Raw genomic sequence first — 18,269 nt, 5'->3', positions numbered from 1 at the left:
AGAAAAGCAGCTGAGTATCTTCCTAAGATAACCCAGTACATTAAAAGAGCCCCAGCTGAACGTGATCAACATCTATTGTGTGTGTTGCCAAGACCTCAATATGTTGAAATGAAGATAAAATGTTTCCAGGAAAAGACATTAGTTATGGACAGTACCAGCAGCTGGAAATAACTATCTGAGTACTAGAGGTAGCCATGTGGAGGAAGAAAGGCATTGGTGTTAGCTTCCTGCATTTTTGACATGAATATGCTAGTGGTCCACGAAAGTACTGAACAGGTTGTGTTACAACAGGCAGTTGAAAGATTTATCTTGTAATCTTGATACTTTTTGAACAGACCTTAAAAAGTAAGCAGCAGAGGAGATTGTATTGTAGAATTAGCTGTGGGTACAGAGTGGGATTTATTTTAAGGAGGTGAATGTGAATTTGAGTGGGGTTAGGAGTTATGTTCATTAGCTGCATTAGAGTTTAGTATGATACAAACTTCTAAAAATTTGGTGTAACTCAAACTACTTCTTTCTCTCTTTGCCCAGGAGTTTGGTTTGATGGCTGTGCTGAAAAATAATCCACTTCATGCTCAAATTTCAGCATGGAGAATACTTTGCTAGGGACTGAGATCAGGCAGCTAAAAAAGTTAGATGCAGCAGAAATGAGACAAGCTTGAGAAACTTTATCTGGAAGATTTCTGAACTCTCATATTGAATGGAGTGAGATAGGGTTTAAATAACTCAGATGAAGCTTGGTTAGATACTGTATACATTACAGCTAGTCTCAGATGAATTCTTTATACTGGGGCATCAAATTTGCAACAAATTCATTCCTACTTATAGGAATGCAATGCAAAATACAGGGATTTTTAGAATTGATTCACAACTTCATGGCACAATTGTGCAAATCTGGCTGAATATTTTGGTCTTTACATGACAGTAGATCTCTTCTGAAAATTTGTCTTTAAATGTGTGTTTCAAAGATACAGAGGCTAGCTCTTGTAAACAAACTTACCCAGTGCCTAATCTTTTGCTATGGAAGCCTTTCAGACTCAGGAGTTTGTAAACTCTAGAGTCTCACAGACTCCAGAATAAGGTGGCAGTATGCAACTTCCCTGGAGAGTATGACATGTGTCACAAAGTGGGCTTGGGGGCCCTTGGAGAGCTTCTGTGTGGGCAAAATGCAACTACTGCCCAGTGCCCATGAACATTCACAGACTCTCCATAATACACTCACAGGGATGTAGCCCCAGAGGCTAAACTTGGAGTTGCTGATGTAGTTTTAGTTCAGTTTAAAGCTCAAAATTATGGTTTAACTCAAAACAAAATAAAATTTCAGGATTACAGCCCTATATACAGCTGTGGGAGAAAAAAACCCAAAAAGCTTTGATAAATATATTAGATGCTTAATTGTTCAATTTAGTGCTTGGTTGGTAACAAAATCAGACACATATGGTAATAAGGCTGTTTTTTTACTATTATAAGACACTTTGGGACATTTTGAATATGCAGTGTGCAATGGTATATTAAACAAAATTGTAGTTCTGTATTTGACAATTTGGCTTTGTTAGCATAATACAATTTGTTTTTATTGTAGCAGTAAAGGAGGAAACATGTTGATAATAATTTGCTTTCATTATCCATTTATATTGCTTCTTCCTACTCAATATTTTATTTTTTAAGAAAAACAGAGAAACTTTACAACCAAAGGAGCTGACTGAAGGGAAAACAAAAAAAGAGGAAAAGAAATCCCAGTCTGATTAGTTCTGTTTTCAATAATATTTGGTAAGGAGATTGTTGAAATAAAAACACAACTATAATATCCATCAACTCTTCACATATTCCAAATATGTTTACAGGAAAGACTAAATATTATATTTTAAAATCATCATGATAGTAAAAAGTTACTGCACTTGTGATTCTCTCAGGATATAAGAGGGAGGTGGTTTGGAATAAATTATATGTCTTATTAGGTCAACTGATATAAGTGAAAAAAAAAAAAAAGGAGGAGAAGCACATGAGATCTGCTTGGTTTTTTCTACCTATATCAGTCTTGTCTGATAAAAGGTATTGTTTCATTCTTCAAATATTGCCTGTTTTAGATATCTCCATGCAAAATCTTGCTAAAATTTGCATCTTGCTAAGGTGTTATTTGCATCTCATGTCCCTTCGTCTTTTCTATTACATTCAGCCAACCCTAGATCTGTTAATTTTCTTTCAGAGCCCAGTCCTTCCTTATGCACCTGGATTTTACCATCTGCCTGGGTGGCCGTGCACAGCTCTGCCACTCCCTTTCTGCTGATGGTGCCTAGTCTTGCTTTTCTCACAATCAGAGAGATTTTTCCCCAGAGTCAGCCTCAGCAAAAAAAAAAACAAAAAACCCATTTGTGTTGATGGTCTGCTGACTTTCTCTGTGTTTTGTCTCTAATCTGAAGGTGGAAGACACAGTGAAACGTCCTTTTAGTTATCTAGATTTACACCCTAAATGCACATTGCACTCCTGATGTGGGCTCTCTGTCTCCCATAGGGGCACTTTTGAGGGCATTGGCTCCCACTGAATCTGTGTCTGGGAGATGCCTGTGCAGTGGTGTGGTCCATATTTCATGTGTCTGATGGTGGGTCCTATCTGCCTGCAAGGAAGGAGTAATTGCAAGGGTGACTTAAAATCTGTGGCTGTGCATCCTCTGCATTCTTCAAAAGGAGACAATATTTGCATTTTGGTATCCTACATTAACCAGCCTTTCAAATTCCTATGTCATGGCTTTGAGTTGCTCTTTTTGCAATGTCGGCATAGTCTGTTCCAGCTCTTAGCTGTGGTCAGTCATTAAATAAGATAGCGTTATTCAGCTAATTAAAAAAAGTCTAGCAGGAGAGTGGAGCGTAGACTTCTGCAGGATGTTCAATTAACCTTAAGTGAGTGAGGAAGGGAAACATCAAATTAACAAACCAGCTGCCATTACTCTGTTAGTGTGCTTGGCTTTCCTCTCCACGTTAATCGGACAGATTGTTACATGATTTGAGAAGTTTAGCTGACTTGCCGCATCAGCACAAAGCAGAATCCCACCGAGGAGATCACACAGTGTTTCCAAAAGAATCTTAAGGAATTTATAGCTTGCGAATTACAAAAGCAGCCCTAATTAGTCCCGAGAGGCAGTTGCATAAGAAAAACTGAAAAGACTGCCTCGTCATATTTGCTGCCTTCTTTTGATTTTCATAGAAGATTCTGATAATGAATGTTTACTAACAACTGGGGCTCAGAGACTCCATGGCTAATAACAGTCCTGAGTAAACAGAATCCTGTATTTGCAGTCCCACAAAGATAGGTTGGATACAGGTGCTTCTTCCATGTGTCAATATTGCCACAGGAGCTCAGAGGTTTCAGCTGGAAGATTCTGTGGCCACCTGGGAAATGCCTGAAGAAAAATAAATGTCCTGACAGTCTAGCAGTAGCCAAACCACTTGACAATGTGTCATTCTTCAGTATGCTTTTTATTTTCTTTTTTTTTTTTTTTTTGAGGTGCAAGTTTTGTTCTAAGCTCTGGAGGTATGAATTCTTCTTGGTGCATTTCTAATGGGGTATGTTCCTACATTATGATAATGAAAGAAGTTTTGCTGTGGTATCAGTGATTGCAGGGGGTCTGGAGCAGGAATATGGGTGAAGGCAAACCATCACTCTTGAATACTTTTTAGGTCTTTCTTACCATTCCTTACCATTCCCTGTCCCATTCTCAGATTTGGAAATGATGCAAACCAGCTGCCTGCAAAAATTTAAGGAGACTGAATTTAGAAATTCCACTTGCGTGGGATCAGTTGTATAGTGATTATAGGCTGAGGCCCATTGAGAAATGGCAGTCTGAGAACTCCCTAATCTGTGACAAAGTTATGAATTTCAGTCTAGTAACAATTTTCTTGTTATATGCCTCAAAAGCAAATGTGAACTCATGCAGCGGCTACCTTAGGCTTTGCAGACCTGAATGTCTTGATTTACCAGTCATTAGGATCACTTTTATTTGCTATTTACCTGAAATCCTTCAGGTCAATATGCATAACTCAGTGGCACCATGAACCAATAGGTTTGACATTATATGAGATATAAGAAGTTATCTTCTTAAGCCCATAATTTACAGTTGTCATCAAAATTTTTATATCTTTAATTTCTTGTATTGGGGCAAAAGTTTCTGAGAATAGTTTTCCTGAAGTAAATATTTTCAAATATGAAAACCCACACTTAGGCATTGTGTATAAGTACTCAATTTTTTCTAGCAATGAAGAAAACAAAGTGACTAGGGAAATCAATGGGGGTTGCTGGAAGTTCTGTATTTTTTTTAAATTGGGTTGTTTATTTGGTTACTTTTATATGGATTTATGTGCTTGTCATTAAGCACCCAAGTACAAAACTCTTGGCCTTGGGTAGTTTGTTATTTCTCTTCTATTTATCTTGATTAGTGGAAGATTGCAAATCCCTTACAGGAAAGTGAATAAAATGTTAATTCTCTTCACTAGTAAAAAAGAAATATTTGAGTTAACACCTGATGATTAAAGAGTTTTATTACTTTTAAAGGGGAAACAGTACCTCAGAGGTTCAGGGGAGAAAAGTACGGAAAGTACGGAAAGAAAAAGAAAATATATGCAGGGTGGGAAGAGAAAATCGTAAAATGAGATTAACAAGAGTATTTGTCATTTAAGGTTTATGTTTGATCATGAATTAAAGGCTTTGGGGCCAAAAGAATCTGCTTCTTTTTTTTTTTTTTTTTTTTTTTTTTTTTTTTTTTTTTTTTTTTTTTTTTATTGTTGGTTAGCTTTATTTTTAATTGTAAATTCAATGGCATGATTCCTGATCAGCATTCGGGTGTAGTATTTAACAAGACTAATCGGATTTTCTGAAAAGATGTGTGCAGAACTGTAATACTTCCTGTTTCTCAGTCATGGTCTTTGCTATGTACAAAGTGGTCTCTGACTGACACACAGAACAGGGAGAACACATTCCTGAGGTGTGCTGAATGTTGTTGAAGCTCATTGACTCCTTGAATCAGCACTCATGCAAACACACCTCCAAAGGTCAAAAAGCTGCAGGTAAGTAACCATTCATTCAAAAACTTGCACTCTGCTACTCCAATAGATTTATTTGATAGGATGATTATCTGTGCTGTACATTTCTTTAAATACAAATAACAGCACAGTATCTTTGCTCTTACTCTAATAGAGGATAAGTGCTGCTTTTGCAATGGTATTTGTTCATTAAACACTCAGCAAAGGTGATCTATTTTGCCACTGCATGAAGTTGTTACAACAATGTAGTCCTCAGGCACTAATTCTGCAGTTTTATGTGCTAAAAAGCATATTTTCTAGGCCATTAAATAAAATATGTAAAACATTGAATGGCTTTGAATATCTGATTAAAAGCCATTCAGCCCCACATTCCACTGACAGTGAAATACCATCCTAACACCACTCTGTCAGATTAAAACATGACTACTCAGATTCTGCATGTGCTGCGCTGAGGGAATTGCAGCAGGACCTGCTTGATCACTGAAGCAAGAGAGAAAGGACCATGACAAAATCTTGATCCATGTCTGATTCCTGAAACCATATTGGCTAATTGACCAGGTCAGCAGTATGTGCAGGTCCTAATAAGAGAGAATTATATCAGGAGTTATGGAGAGGAATGACCCTCCAGATAGACCCTGTGATTTTGGTATACTTGCTTCTGCCAATAGGCTGCCAGCTGACACTTGTCAGGTGATGACCTTGCAGAAGATGAAACCAAAAATAGCAGTGCTGGTAGGAAAAAAAAATTGTTAAGAGAGGTTGTTAGAATCCTAGATGTTAAGAATTTTAGACTTTCTGAGTTAAAAGGCACAGACCCTCAAGAGAACAGTACATTTGACCTGAAGTTGTAGAGAAGGCTTCCAAAATTGAATGATAGCACTAGGATTATATGTATGTAGTTTGAATAGGAGTGTGTAATATCATATGGTAAAAAATGTAGAGTTTAAGGTTTTAGAATATTGTAACATATAAAAGAAGATAAAAGTTTTAGAGCAATAGGTAGTCCTTCACCTTCTTCTTCAGAGGTTTAGGTGGTATTGTGTAATTAGACAGAAAAGTCTGCATTGTGAGACACAGGTGATTAGTTATTAAGTTAAAAGTAAAAATAATTTAAGTGTCATTTCTTAATTAGATAGTTTTTCCTTAAAAGACCTTGTAGAGATAGATAGGGAGCCATTTTGTAACATGTTAGTGAAATACTGTAGAACTCTCAACATGTAAGACTGTAATATAAGTAAGAATTAATAAACATCTGAGTCCAAACACAAAATACCATCTCTGAGCATTTAATTCCAACCCTGACCAATGCAAAAAAAGAAGATAAAAATCGACAAGAGATGATATTTTGAAGTGCCTTTAGTGCTCCACAGTAGGACTTTAAGGACTCTCTGGTCTTTCCAGCCTGTTAGCAAATAAGTAATTGCTGAGAGTCAGTCAAATGATTAATTGAGACAATGGTTATCTACAGAAGGCTTATTTACTGTACCTTTTATCTGTGAGGCCGTGATCTTTCTGAGAGGATCTGCAGATGGCTGCCATTTACCTAGACAGATGAACTCATTTACAGGAAAAGGAGAGGCAGAGACACAGGCTGACATTTCTACTGTGTGGTTTGAAGGTATAGTGTAAAGCCCAGGGTCTCTACTGTCCTTGGAGTGCTCATCTGCAAAGGTGAGTAAAACGCTAAATGGATCTAGAGGAAAAAAGACTGCAAAGGACAGAAAACCACTCTGTTCCTGTGGATCCATTTCTATGCAGAGATGAAAAGAGAATGAATGTCAGAGGACTGCAGACATGCCATGTCATGACAGTCACCTTTGAAGGTGAGATTAATTGGCAGCAGACTTACTTTGAAGGGATCTTGATGGCTTGGTATGAATCAGGAGCATGTGGGCGGCAGCCTGTGGGTGTCTGTTGGCAGCTCTTGGCTTGGTATGGATTCTGTGGAGCACAGCTGAGTGCAAAACAGGCCTTTTGCAGGTAAAGATGGAGAAAGGACATCCAGAGAGAACAATGAAGGGAGGTGGGGAGCTTAAGGAGAGGGTAGGAAAAGGATGGAGGGACAGGTGCTGAAGAAGTGTTGAGAAGGGAGGTAGGAGCAGTGCTAACTTAATATGCAGACAGTCTATAGCCTTGAAAATGAGAGCCAGGCAAGAGTAATTGAGGGAATGACAATGATAATCCAGGAGACCTGGTAGGTACCAATTAGATTGAACAGCGCAAGGGGAGAACGTTTATGATAAAGAACAGCATCCAAATGCTTCCTGAATTTGAGGGAGATGTGCAAGAACAAAAATGTTTGCAATGACTTTTCTGAATCATTAGCAATGTTCCACCAGGTCATTTCTGCACTGTCCAGAACTCTGAGTCCTTTATTGTTTCTCCATTCAGTCTTTTCCTTTTCATTTATTCGCAGTTTTTGGTCTGATCATGCAGATTTTATTCAAGTAGATTTCCCTGTCAGCCTCAAATAAGTGAGAGTTTCGCCTAAGCAATGCCTGAAGTACTTGGTTCTTCATGCTATTATTTCAGTATTGTAGAGCCATTATCCATCAGTAGTCAATGTGTGTGTGCACCTGATGTGCTCTACCTGAATAAGAAAAAGACACTGCAAGAAACTGTAAGGCAAAGCTGGGAGCACTGTCCATGAGCAGTTCTAAGAATAATTTTTACCAATGAACAAAGTATAATTAATTTTAAATTGATTTCTAATATTTATAAAAATTGTAATGTCAGGGGAGTTGTGCTTAATTGAGCACAAATAGGTTTGTTTTGTTTTTTTTAGTAGTTTCACAGCAATAGAAAATTCAAGAAGTACTTCAAATTCTGAACAGGTGTATTCAAACATTTTCTATGATAAAAGGTATAAATGCTGAGAAATCAAGTGACTTTTGGTGGGTTTCTATAAAAATCTGAACATTTTTGAACTCTTTATCATTGTGATGCGAAGGAAGTTTTCCTTTGCTTTTTTTGCTTTGCTCTGCTCTTGGATGTCTACATTTCTGCTGCCCTTAGCATGTGAAGTTCTCCTTATGACTCTGTCCTTTGCTGAACTTTTCAACTGTGCCACTGGCATCAAAATACGTTTTATTTTTTCCTCTGACTTTCTGCCAGCAAATATCCTTCTGTGCTCACCTGATATCAAGGAGGTTAATATCTCTCTATGGGTTGCATAGCTCACTGCAGAGTCTCTCTAATTTAGAATGCATTTTTACTTTTAAATTCTTTATTTTATGATGACTTTGGCTCCTTTGTTTTTTCACATTTTGACAAGTTTTTTTTTTTTGTAGCTGTGTTCATTTACCTTAAACCTGTGTTAACTTTCCTCTACCTTTTCTGTACTTGTTTCAAAAACGAAAAAAAAAAAAAAAAAAAAAGCCCTGTGGTGTTACTTGTGCCTAGTGATTGGCAAGAACATTCTTGCAACTTGTATTTTTTTGAAAAACAACTGAAGACAATTTTTTCCTTTAGATTCCTGTTCTTCAAGGGAAGTGAATCTGTATTCTGGCTCAGAAGCTCATTTCTAGGAGCAGAGACTTTGTGTTTACTCATTTATTTATTTTCATTGTTTGGTACCATCTGGAGATGACTTGTTTTGTGGGAAAAGAGAAACAAATCAAACTTTGCAACAACAGAGGACCCCAGGAACTTCAATTACTATCCAAAATATTTTGAGAGCTAATAAAAGCAGACAACATGCCATTTCTTGATGATCTCTCTCCTCTTCACACATTCTTTCAGAGCTAATCCAGTGCTCTGAGAAAGGGGTCTTGTGTTTGATAAAAGGAGTCCTTCATTGTCACAAGCCTTAGCATACTGCTCTGGTACACGTGCCCCTGAAACACATTTCATGCCTCATCCGTTACCTAAATGAGATGTGAAAGCATTTCACACCTCGTTTACATTTGCGCAGTTTTACGGAACAGCGTAGATGCGGTTCCACTGAAAGTAACGAAATGAGGTCACCAACCCCCTTCTCTCTCCTTGTATTGCATCCACACGGCCTGATCCTTTCAGTTCACTAAACTGGAAATGAATCTATTTTTCTGAAGAAAGTTACTGCAAAAAGCCAGCATCCTCCAGCGTGTGGCAGTCATTGGCATTTTACAGAGATGAAGCTGTCCATGCCGAAAATAAAAATGTAAGCTATGCATTTACATGAGATAGCTGAACCCAGAGTGATTTCTCCTGCACTGAGCAGAACATAATCAAGGTGAATAAACAGGAAAATTGACTAAACTGATATGGGAATAACACCACAAAAAAGGCAATAAGAAATCCATGCACCTCCCCTACCCCCTCCTTGGCTGAGTTTGGAGCAGGAAACTGCCAGGAGTGTGTCCAAGGTGTTGAGGCCAGCTGAAAGTCAGGGCAGATATGTGGCTCTGGAAATCCTAGGTGCTACTCCAGATCAATTTCTGGAGAACTGCAGGGATTTTAGCTCCAATGCCTGGGCCCTTGCTGCCTTATATTTTGCACCAGCAGAGACAAGTACAAATTTCTTCCTTTTTAAAAAGAAATTGTTATTTTTGAACCTTTTTGTAAACAGCTGTGTAACAGAGGACAGTGAAGGTACAAGAATGTAGTGATACAAATTCAGCCGCTTCTGTTCTATCATCAGCTGTGCTCCCAGTGTTGAAAATAGTGGAAATAGAAAGCTTACAAGGTGCCATCTCTGTTTGTAACCTTACTATTTCAGAAGACACAAACTGAAAATACTAACTTTCTTTGCCAGGGAACCCTTGTTTTTCTTCTAGTGGTCTATGTTTTTTATGTGATTAGGGTGCTTTGGCTGGACTTCACCTCATCTAACTCTGAGAGTTTGAAATAACCATTTACATCTGAGCAGTCCGCCTTGACTGCTGCTGTGAATGGAAAGAGACCACATTTCAATATCATGGCTATCCTCATAGGAGAAGATGGAGCATGGTATAAAGCATGATAAGAGGTGAGAGCCTTTTGCTTTCTGTGTCTACAAAGGAAAACTAAGTTGCATGTGTGTGTACTGATGTTAGGCAAGATGAATCCCTCTCCTTTTCCTTTTAATGTAAGGAAGACATTAGGATAAAGGAGAAAATTCTCATATTTTCTTGAGATGAGGCCATACACACCTTTTCAGTGTTCTGCCCCAGAGATGCTAATGGTTCTCATTTCATTTGATATCTACAGGAAAGGCAGATCAGGGATGCCAGTACATAAACAAAGAAGCAAACAAACCAAAGCTGTCTTGGCTCCCACCTTGTGACAGCAGAAATATTATTGGCCAAGTAGAAAAAGAAAAATCCTTTTGAGGAAGAAGTGCTATTTCCAAGCTTTATAAGAGGAATCACAAATATTAAGAATGAATGAACTGGAGAATACAAAATACTGGTTGTGTTTGCAAAAATAACAGGAGGGAATGTGGTGGGCCTGGTGAAGATACCTGAGAATAATGTGCTGAAATGCTTGTCTTACAAGCTCTGGAGTTAAATCACTATGTGAGCATGAAGATTTAATGATTTTGGTTTCTTTTAATGGCTGTCTCTTTGGCTCAGTTCTGTCTGGTGCTGCAGCCCCTCAGGCACCACTGGAGGTGGTGCTTGGAATGATTCACAGGATCCCTCTCTTTCTGTTCAGGTGTAATGAAACAGGGAAAATAGTTTGGTTTGCTCCATTGTTCAAGCATGTGCCTAGAATGATTTTCTCTCTCTCTGCTCAACCTTTTATGTTTTTCTGTTATTATGTGCCTGTTTTTTTCTGCAGCTTTCAGTTTGTGAGGTGTCTGTCCTGTGCTACAAGGCACTTGCATACATGGATAAACACAGCTCAAAGCAGACTTGAAGTACCTCTCTCTTGTGTGGGCAAGTGTTTTGGCTGCTTCACCGAGGAGCAGCGCCATGCTGACTACATTCCTGATAAAATATCCTCCCCTTATTTTTCAGCTTGCCACACTATTGTGAGTTTCAGAAAAATCCCAGCCCAGTGCTTTTTCTGGCCCCTGTAATGCTAAAAATGTCAGGTGTATATTTTGTTTCCCATTTTTGTTGTATTTTGCTTTGCTTTCACTTTGTTCTGGCTGCAAAATGTTGGAAGATTTAAGGCATGATTCCACCCTCGCTTTTGCTCTGCAAGGAAACCTTCCTGAGAAATACCCTGGGAACATGATGCTCCTTCAATTCATATCTGGAAACACTGAAAAGAAGCAGTATGCTAATTGATGAGGAAAAATATCTCCAAGGCTAAATTACTGTGTGTGGATGGACTGGAAATATTTGCAGTGAACCCTGCCAGATCTGAGGAATTAGGTGCAGTGCCTACTTTTACAGGGAGAAATTTGACCAACTTTAAAAGTACTAAGGAGATTTATTCACAAACTCCTGGAAATCCTGTATTTGGAGTTGTTTCAGGTCAATGTAAATGGGCAAGCAGTTAAATGGTGAAAGTGACATTTTCCCTGGCTTGGCACCAAAGTCCTGCTAGTGATCTAAATTGTAAAGCTCAATGTTATGAGAGAACTTCACTGAGCATGTTCTTCAGGTTAGTGTAAAGGTCAGAAGTAAGCATCCTTGAAGGGTTCATGTTGATCTCTGGTAAAAAGTTTCTTGGATTTAGCTCTTCAGTTTCCACTGCTAATCTCAAATCTGCCAGACCTCTGCACCAGTTGCATGCAAGTGTAGGAGGGTTTGCACTGGAACTCTTCATACTCTAAGCTTCTGAGCAATAAAAATAATAAGACTTGAGATCTAGTCATATCTGCTGAAAAAACCCACATGAAGGCGTCTTGGAGAAGTCTTGGCCCATCACAGCTCTATCACAGGCTAGGCTGGTACTGCCACAAATGCTAAACTAGCAACCTCCATGGAGCAGAAGAGAGGGGAGAAAAGAATGGTAAGGTGAAAAATATGGAAGAGAACTCCTCCTAAGTGAATAACAGGATAAATGAAGAAGTGGGGATGTAAAAAAGTTTGCAAAAGATAAGATGAAGTCCTGTTGCTTAGTTAAAGCCAAATAATTCTGATTTTTCCCTAGCAAAGCACAGCTTCTCTGTAATAATGATATTTTTTGTGCAAACTTCAGCATTGGAAAGATGTGTTGTTTCTCAAATGGCTAAAACTGCAGTAAGACCCTTATATGACATACAGCCTTCTGTGAAGAGTGTTACATCTGATGTGAAACAGAGGACTCCTGACCTCTGACTCACCTGGCTAGTATTCAGTTTCTCCTGCTTAGATTAGCCTTTTCAAAGAAACTGTTGGCTAGTTGATTTCGGAAGGGTTTTCTGTTGTTCTGCAAAATGTTAAAGGCATATGGCAGTGCTGCTAGAAAATGCCCCTTAGATTCCATTTATATTCTACCCTAACACAGGGGCAGAAGTTGAGCTACCTAGGAGGGACAGGGGAGAAGAAAGAAAACTTATAAATACATGGATACTTACAAAATTTGAATTCTTTTCCTATCTGGAACTTCATGATCTCACTCTAAGGGTTATGGAGTGAAAAGCTAATGAAAGTCAGGGGCCTGAAGAAATATTTTGTTTTTTTCCATCTGTCCATTTCTCAGCAACTGTGTCTTGTGTAGGCAGATCCCCAACTAAATTGTGAAATGTTGCATCCATTATCGCGGCATTTACTGTTTAGATGAACATCTTAAGCTGCCAGAATATTCAACAGTGGAGCCCTTAGTGAAAATACAGTGTGCTCCATCAGGAACTTGCCTGTTCTTACATGTCAAGTGTTTTTCAGAAAGACAGTGCTTTATTTTTGGCTTTATTTAGAAGAGCATGGAAGTGTCAACAATTTATTCACGGTGTGAGACAAACAGATATTAATAGAATTTTAATGAAGGCCTTTCAACAGGATTTTAAGGTTTTTTTTACTGAGTGTTTTGTGTGTTCCTGTTAATTCTGGGAGAGTGAAAAATGCGAGCGTCATAGGACAAGTATGGAAACAACTTGCCAAAGACAGCAAGAAAGAAGAAAGTAAGGAGACAGTTTCAGCTGGGCAGTACCAGAGTCTCTGTCAAGAGCCAAAGCCAAGACAATTATTTACAGATTTCCTTACAAATTATCATGTAATGGAGTGAACAGGCTTGGAGACACTTGAAATGCATTTTCACATATTACTCCAAGGCAGAAAGGGCTTTCTTGTTTTGGGTATATCTTATGTCTCTCTTTAAAAAGTTATTTCTCAGTTCTGCCTTTATATATATTTCAAAACATCTGCTACCTGCTAGTACTCCCTTAAAAGCCTATGTTCTTAAATACTCAGAGACACAGTTTCAGGCCTCCGGCTTCCCATCCTTACACTTCAGTGACCTTAATAATGCCTCTGCCTCCTGAAGTGATAAAGAGGGGGTGTACTTCTGTTGGGCCCTGCTCTCTGAAGTGAAATATTGAAGCTTTCATTTTGTCAGTGAGAAAATCCCTACTATGAACTCTCTCATCTCTGACCCCGTATTTTGTTACTGTACTGTAATATTTTGCACTAATGCTAGAGCTAATGCCAACTTTTTGCAGGGAGGGCATGATGTATCTATGGAAGGCAGCTTCTCAAAGACTCAATGTCTTTCCCTGACAAAAGACCCTTTCATTAGTGGGCAAGAACATAAAGGTTGGCTGTCACCAAGTGCTTAGTACCAGCCATCTGAATGCAATAAGGCTGCTTGTGGCTTCTACTATATTAGTCCATAGATCAGCTTTGTAATTATCAATTTCAGTTTCAACACAGCACATTGCTGAAGGGTACAGCTTCAGATGCAATTAATTCCCCAATGAACTGATAACTCCATCCTTTCTAAGTCTTTCTGCCTTTATATTATCAGAAACATTACCCGCTCTTAATGTAGAGTACGGCTCAGTCACATTTCCTTGGCTCTGGCAGTTAATTTAGACAGTTTGGTGGCTCTCACCCAGTCCTTTGCTTGAGGGGTGAGCACTTGAAAAGGTGTAAGATGCTGGGGGTGATGTGGGTGGGTGCTTATTCGGGGTCCTAGAAAAAGAAACCAGATTGGCGGTAGTGATTTGGTGGGATGTCTAGGTATAGGACTAATTAACTTAAATCTTAGTGTGTATCAAGATAAAGACCTGTAACTGTAGATAATTTTTTCTTCATTCCTAGGACAGATTTCTCACCTGTGACACCACTGCCTACACTTGCCCTGTTAGACTTGGGCTTTCAGTATGGAGGCTACAGGGAACCAAAGCCTAAAAACCTTGCTCTTATATGAGACTTTTAAAGGACCTTAGTTACAACTAAATATAATGTGCTGAAAATAGTTTACTAACCTCTTCAGGAAGCCAACTAAACTCCTAGGTTTAATTCAGAGAAGGGTTTTGCTGGAGTCAATAGAAAAAAATTAGGATCCCTACCTCCAGCATAGAAGAGCCTCTGGGTATAACTGCAAAATACCATGGTAATGTCCTAAAGGGAAAAGCCAACACAGCAGCTCCAGTTTGGTTTGCTCTAACAGCTTGTGCTCTTAGGAGCAGCTTCCATTTCAGGTTTTTAAACTTTTATCTTGGAGGGCAGGGCAAGTTCACTGCTCACATCTAGTAGGAGCTCATGCCAAAAGTACAGTTCAGTTTGATTCCCGATGCCGCACACAAGCAAAAGAAAAGAGAAAAAAAAGAATTCACTGGTTATGACAGAGCCTGTGTTTGCAGAAACCCTTCTTCCCTCTCCCTCTCCTATTTTTATTACTTTCACTCTATACAATGGCAGCTTCTTTTGTCAAGATTTCAGCCTGTGAAATAGCTGACTAGTTTTACAGTCTTTTATGTGTGTTCACCTGCACCAGGACAACAGAACCAACAATATATTTCAGCTGCATCTTGGGGGAAGTGCATTGCAATCATAAGAGACACCAGGCAGATTCCTTTAGCATTAGACTCTAAGAAGCACTCCTGCACCTGCTCATGCTATCAAACACCCATGGTCCCCCTGGCAGTGTGTGAGTTGCAGCTTCTTTCCCCCAGTCCTCAGTGCCCCCATCTCCTACCTGCTAGTTCCATTTACTATGCAAGCCTCATGGGTAATTGTCCAGTCTTTCCAGCCTTAATCTTACCCTTAAGATTTCATTCTGAAGGCACTTAAAAAAATAATCTATTTTCCCCTCTTGCTTTCCTCCCTTTTATTTATTTTTCTATGCATGTGTCTCATGTGCTGAATATTAAGCAGGAAAACAAAGATGTATATCATCTGGAGCACAGGTGCACCTACCAGGCAGAGAGGGAAAACAAAACAATTCATTTAAAGGGTTTGATTCACTATTGTCCGCTCATACTTTATTCGACAGCCTGATATGACACCTTGAGTCCGCCCACGCCTGTGTGTAGCTTAGAATGGAGATGTTTTCTTGGCTCCTCCACATATAAATTTTTTGCCACAGCTCCACTTGAAGTTGCTTGGCATGGATGCTTTGCTAAGTATACTAAAGTGGGGGAGGATAGGGAGGGGATGAGAGAAGAGTGAGGAGTGAAAAATAAAAAAAAAAAAAGGAAAAAACATGAAATAAAAAGACTATCTCAAATATTTATAAGTTTATTTCTTTCCCAAATTTTCTAGTCTCACTCCTATTGCCTATAGACAAAGTTTCTTTTCATTTTCTGGGTCTGTGGTTTTAGTGTGTGTTGGTCAATCCTTTGTTAAGCAGGATGTGAGAGCAGAGATCACCTCTGGGACACTTTGGCTGGAGGCTTGAGTGGAAGAACAGAAAAGCAACCTCTCTGTAGAAATCCTTTATTTTTATGTACCAGCTTAATTTATTTGTCTTTAGAGGACCAAGTGGTTAGTCAAGTTCCCCTAGTATTTTATTCTTTTCTGGTTAGAGTAGGCAGCAAAAACGACTCTTACATGGCTTAGGGGAGGATCTGCCTCTCCTTGTTTTTCTCTGGCTTGCTGCATATCATTGTAAGGTCACTTCACCCCATGTGCTTTTTCTTTCCTTTCTTTGTCTCCTAAGACTTTAAGCTCTTCTTGAGTCAAAATGTTGTCTTTGATGTGTTTGTTTTATATCTTCCACACAGGAACTGGTGAACTCTGTGACAGTGGTGGCATGTGGGTGGAATCTGCTCTCTCTTGTCTCACCTGGCAGAGAAGGAGATGGGCTATGAATTGTCCTGAAACCCATGTCTATGGCCTCACCCATCTTACTGTAAACCCATGGTTGGACTAAATCCATTTGTTTTACTCTGGAGCTGGAGCTAGAGAGCAGCACTCCCCACTACTGGCCCTTTTTAGGATGCTGTAAGTGCACACCTGAGAAATGGAGAGTGAGAAGTACAGTGACTCCCATGTTATTTCTGCTGTAGCTCTGCCACTGCAGGCTGTGGAAAGATGTGTTTATTGGGGAAAAAAACCCAGCATAGTCCATATGTTTATGGACTATGAGCTTATTGTTGCCCCCAGGAGCAGGACCTTGGAGTTTTGACAGATCCTTCAAATCATAATATTTTTTTTTAAGTGGGAAACCAATTAAAATGTTAGGAATTGCCAAGAAAGGATTAAAGAACAAAGCAGAAAATAACCTAGGTCAACCTTGGTTCACTCCTATCTTCAACACCGTATGCATTTCTCATCTCCTTGTCTCAGGAAGAATGTAGTGGAACTAGAAAGGATTCAAAGGCAAAGGGGGTGAGCAAAGACGACTAAATGAACTAGGACTCTTCAGTCTGGAAAAGACATGGCAAAATCTTGAAAGGAACTGAGTAAAGCCTATAAGAATTGATTGTATGTTGTTTGTGCCAGTGGGAGAGCTAAAGGGCATGCAGTGAGGCTCAAGAGGGCAAGGCTCAAACTAAACAAAGTGCAGTGGGGGACTGCTCATGCAGTGGGCACATCTGTGCAGCTCTGCCCCGGAGTTCCAAGGGAAGCTGCATGAATTTATTCAGTCCATCAACTGCTGTGGCTTCAAGGTGGTTAAAGTATTTCACAACAATAAAAAAGATAATGGCCACGAGAGGAGCCTAAGATCTGTGAATTTTGGACAGATTCTGAGGGATCACGTTCCCTGAGGACAGCCAGAAAGAGCAATAGCTGGAGTGAGTGGTGATACCTAACACTTACCAAAGTCTTCAAACTAAAGGTCAAGGATATTAAATAGTTATAGGAACTGTCAGAATAAGATATCTCCCTAGGGCAGGAAGAGGAGGCAGTGAGGAAAAAAGGACAGAGTGGCATATTAGGATAGGAAAGGGAAACCTGGAAGAGGCTTCTTTGTGTATTAATATGATGTGTTAATAGAGGTTTTGCCATGCTGCCTGGCAGGACAGTGACTCACATGTTTCATACTCTGCTTTGCCAGCCCTGGACCTGGCTCATGGTCATCTCTGAGCCAGGAGAGATGCACCCGTTTGGAAAAGCATTTAATGAATGGGCCACTAGGGGAAAATCACAACCCATTTACTAAGAAAGATAAAATGCGCAATAAAACTATGGATTTGGCTGAACTCAAGTTACCAAGAGAAAAGCAGGAAGCTGTTTCCTCTAAAAAGAATTAATTATCTTCAGATGAACATCCCTGGCAGTGTTTAAGGCCAGATTGGATGGGGCTCTGAGTCTAGTGAAAGGTGTCCCTGCCCATGGCAGGGATGGTGGAACTAGATGATCTTTAAGGTCCCTAAAACCAAAACCATATTATGATTCTTTGATGGTACATGCAGGACTTCAAGAAATTTTCCTAAAATGGTGGGTCAAAAATGGAGGAGTGTGGAGTGCAGACTAGCTACTTTTAAGTGTCTTCAGTGAGTTAAATGAGAGAAGGACCAAAGAAAATCCTTATGGAAAATCGTCCTGTGCATGGAAAGAGCATATCTAGTTGACAATGGTGGTGCAGTATAACCATAAAAGAAAAAGCAGAAGCTCAAGAGAGTAAGAGCTAATCAAGTATTCTGAAGGCTAAAGTTCTGGAAAAATATGCTTGAGCTGTAGAAAGCACGCAGGTAGGAACTAGAAGAAAATACGTAGTCACCATATATATAGTTTAATTCATAAAGAACTCATGGTGAGCCACATGACTAATGACCTCTGACCCTGGTCCTGTGTTTATGCAGCCACTGAAGGTTGAGACAATGGTGGATGGGTTGCCATGTTGATTTATGCCTGCAGTTATCAGGTTATTGTGATCAAGTTTCAGTGTGCTTTGGTTGTTTGACAAAGTTTTTCAACAATTCCAGACAAGCAAGATCTGAACTGGTTATATCAGTTCATCCATCCACATGAGGGCCCTCAGGAAAGGTGAATGTGATTGTTCTTTAAACT

Source organism: Onychostruthus taczanowskii, unplaced genomic scaffold (genome assembly GCF_017590055.1).
Source record: "Onychostruthus taczanowskii isolate IOZ18803 unplaced genomic scaffold, ASM1759005v1 scaffold28, whole genome shotgun sequence".
Taxonomy (NCBI): Eukaryota; Metazoa; Chordata; class Aves; order Passeriformes; family Passeridae; genus Onychostruthus; species Onychostruthus taczanowskii.
This window is presented reverse-complemented; position numbering follows the sequence as displayed.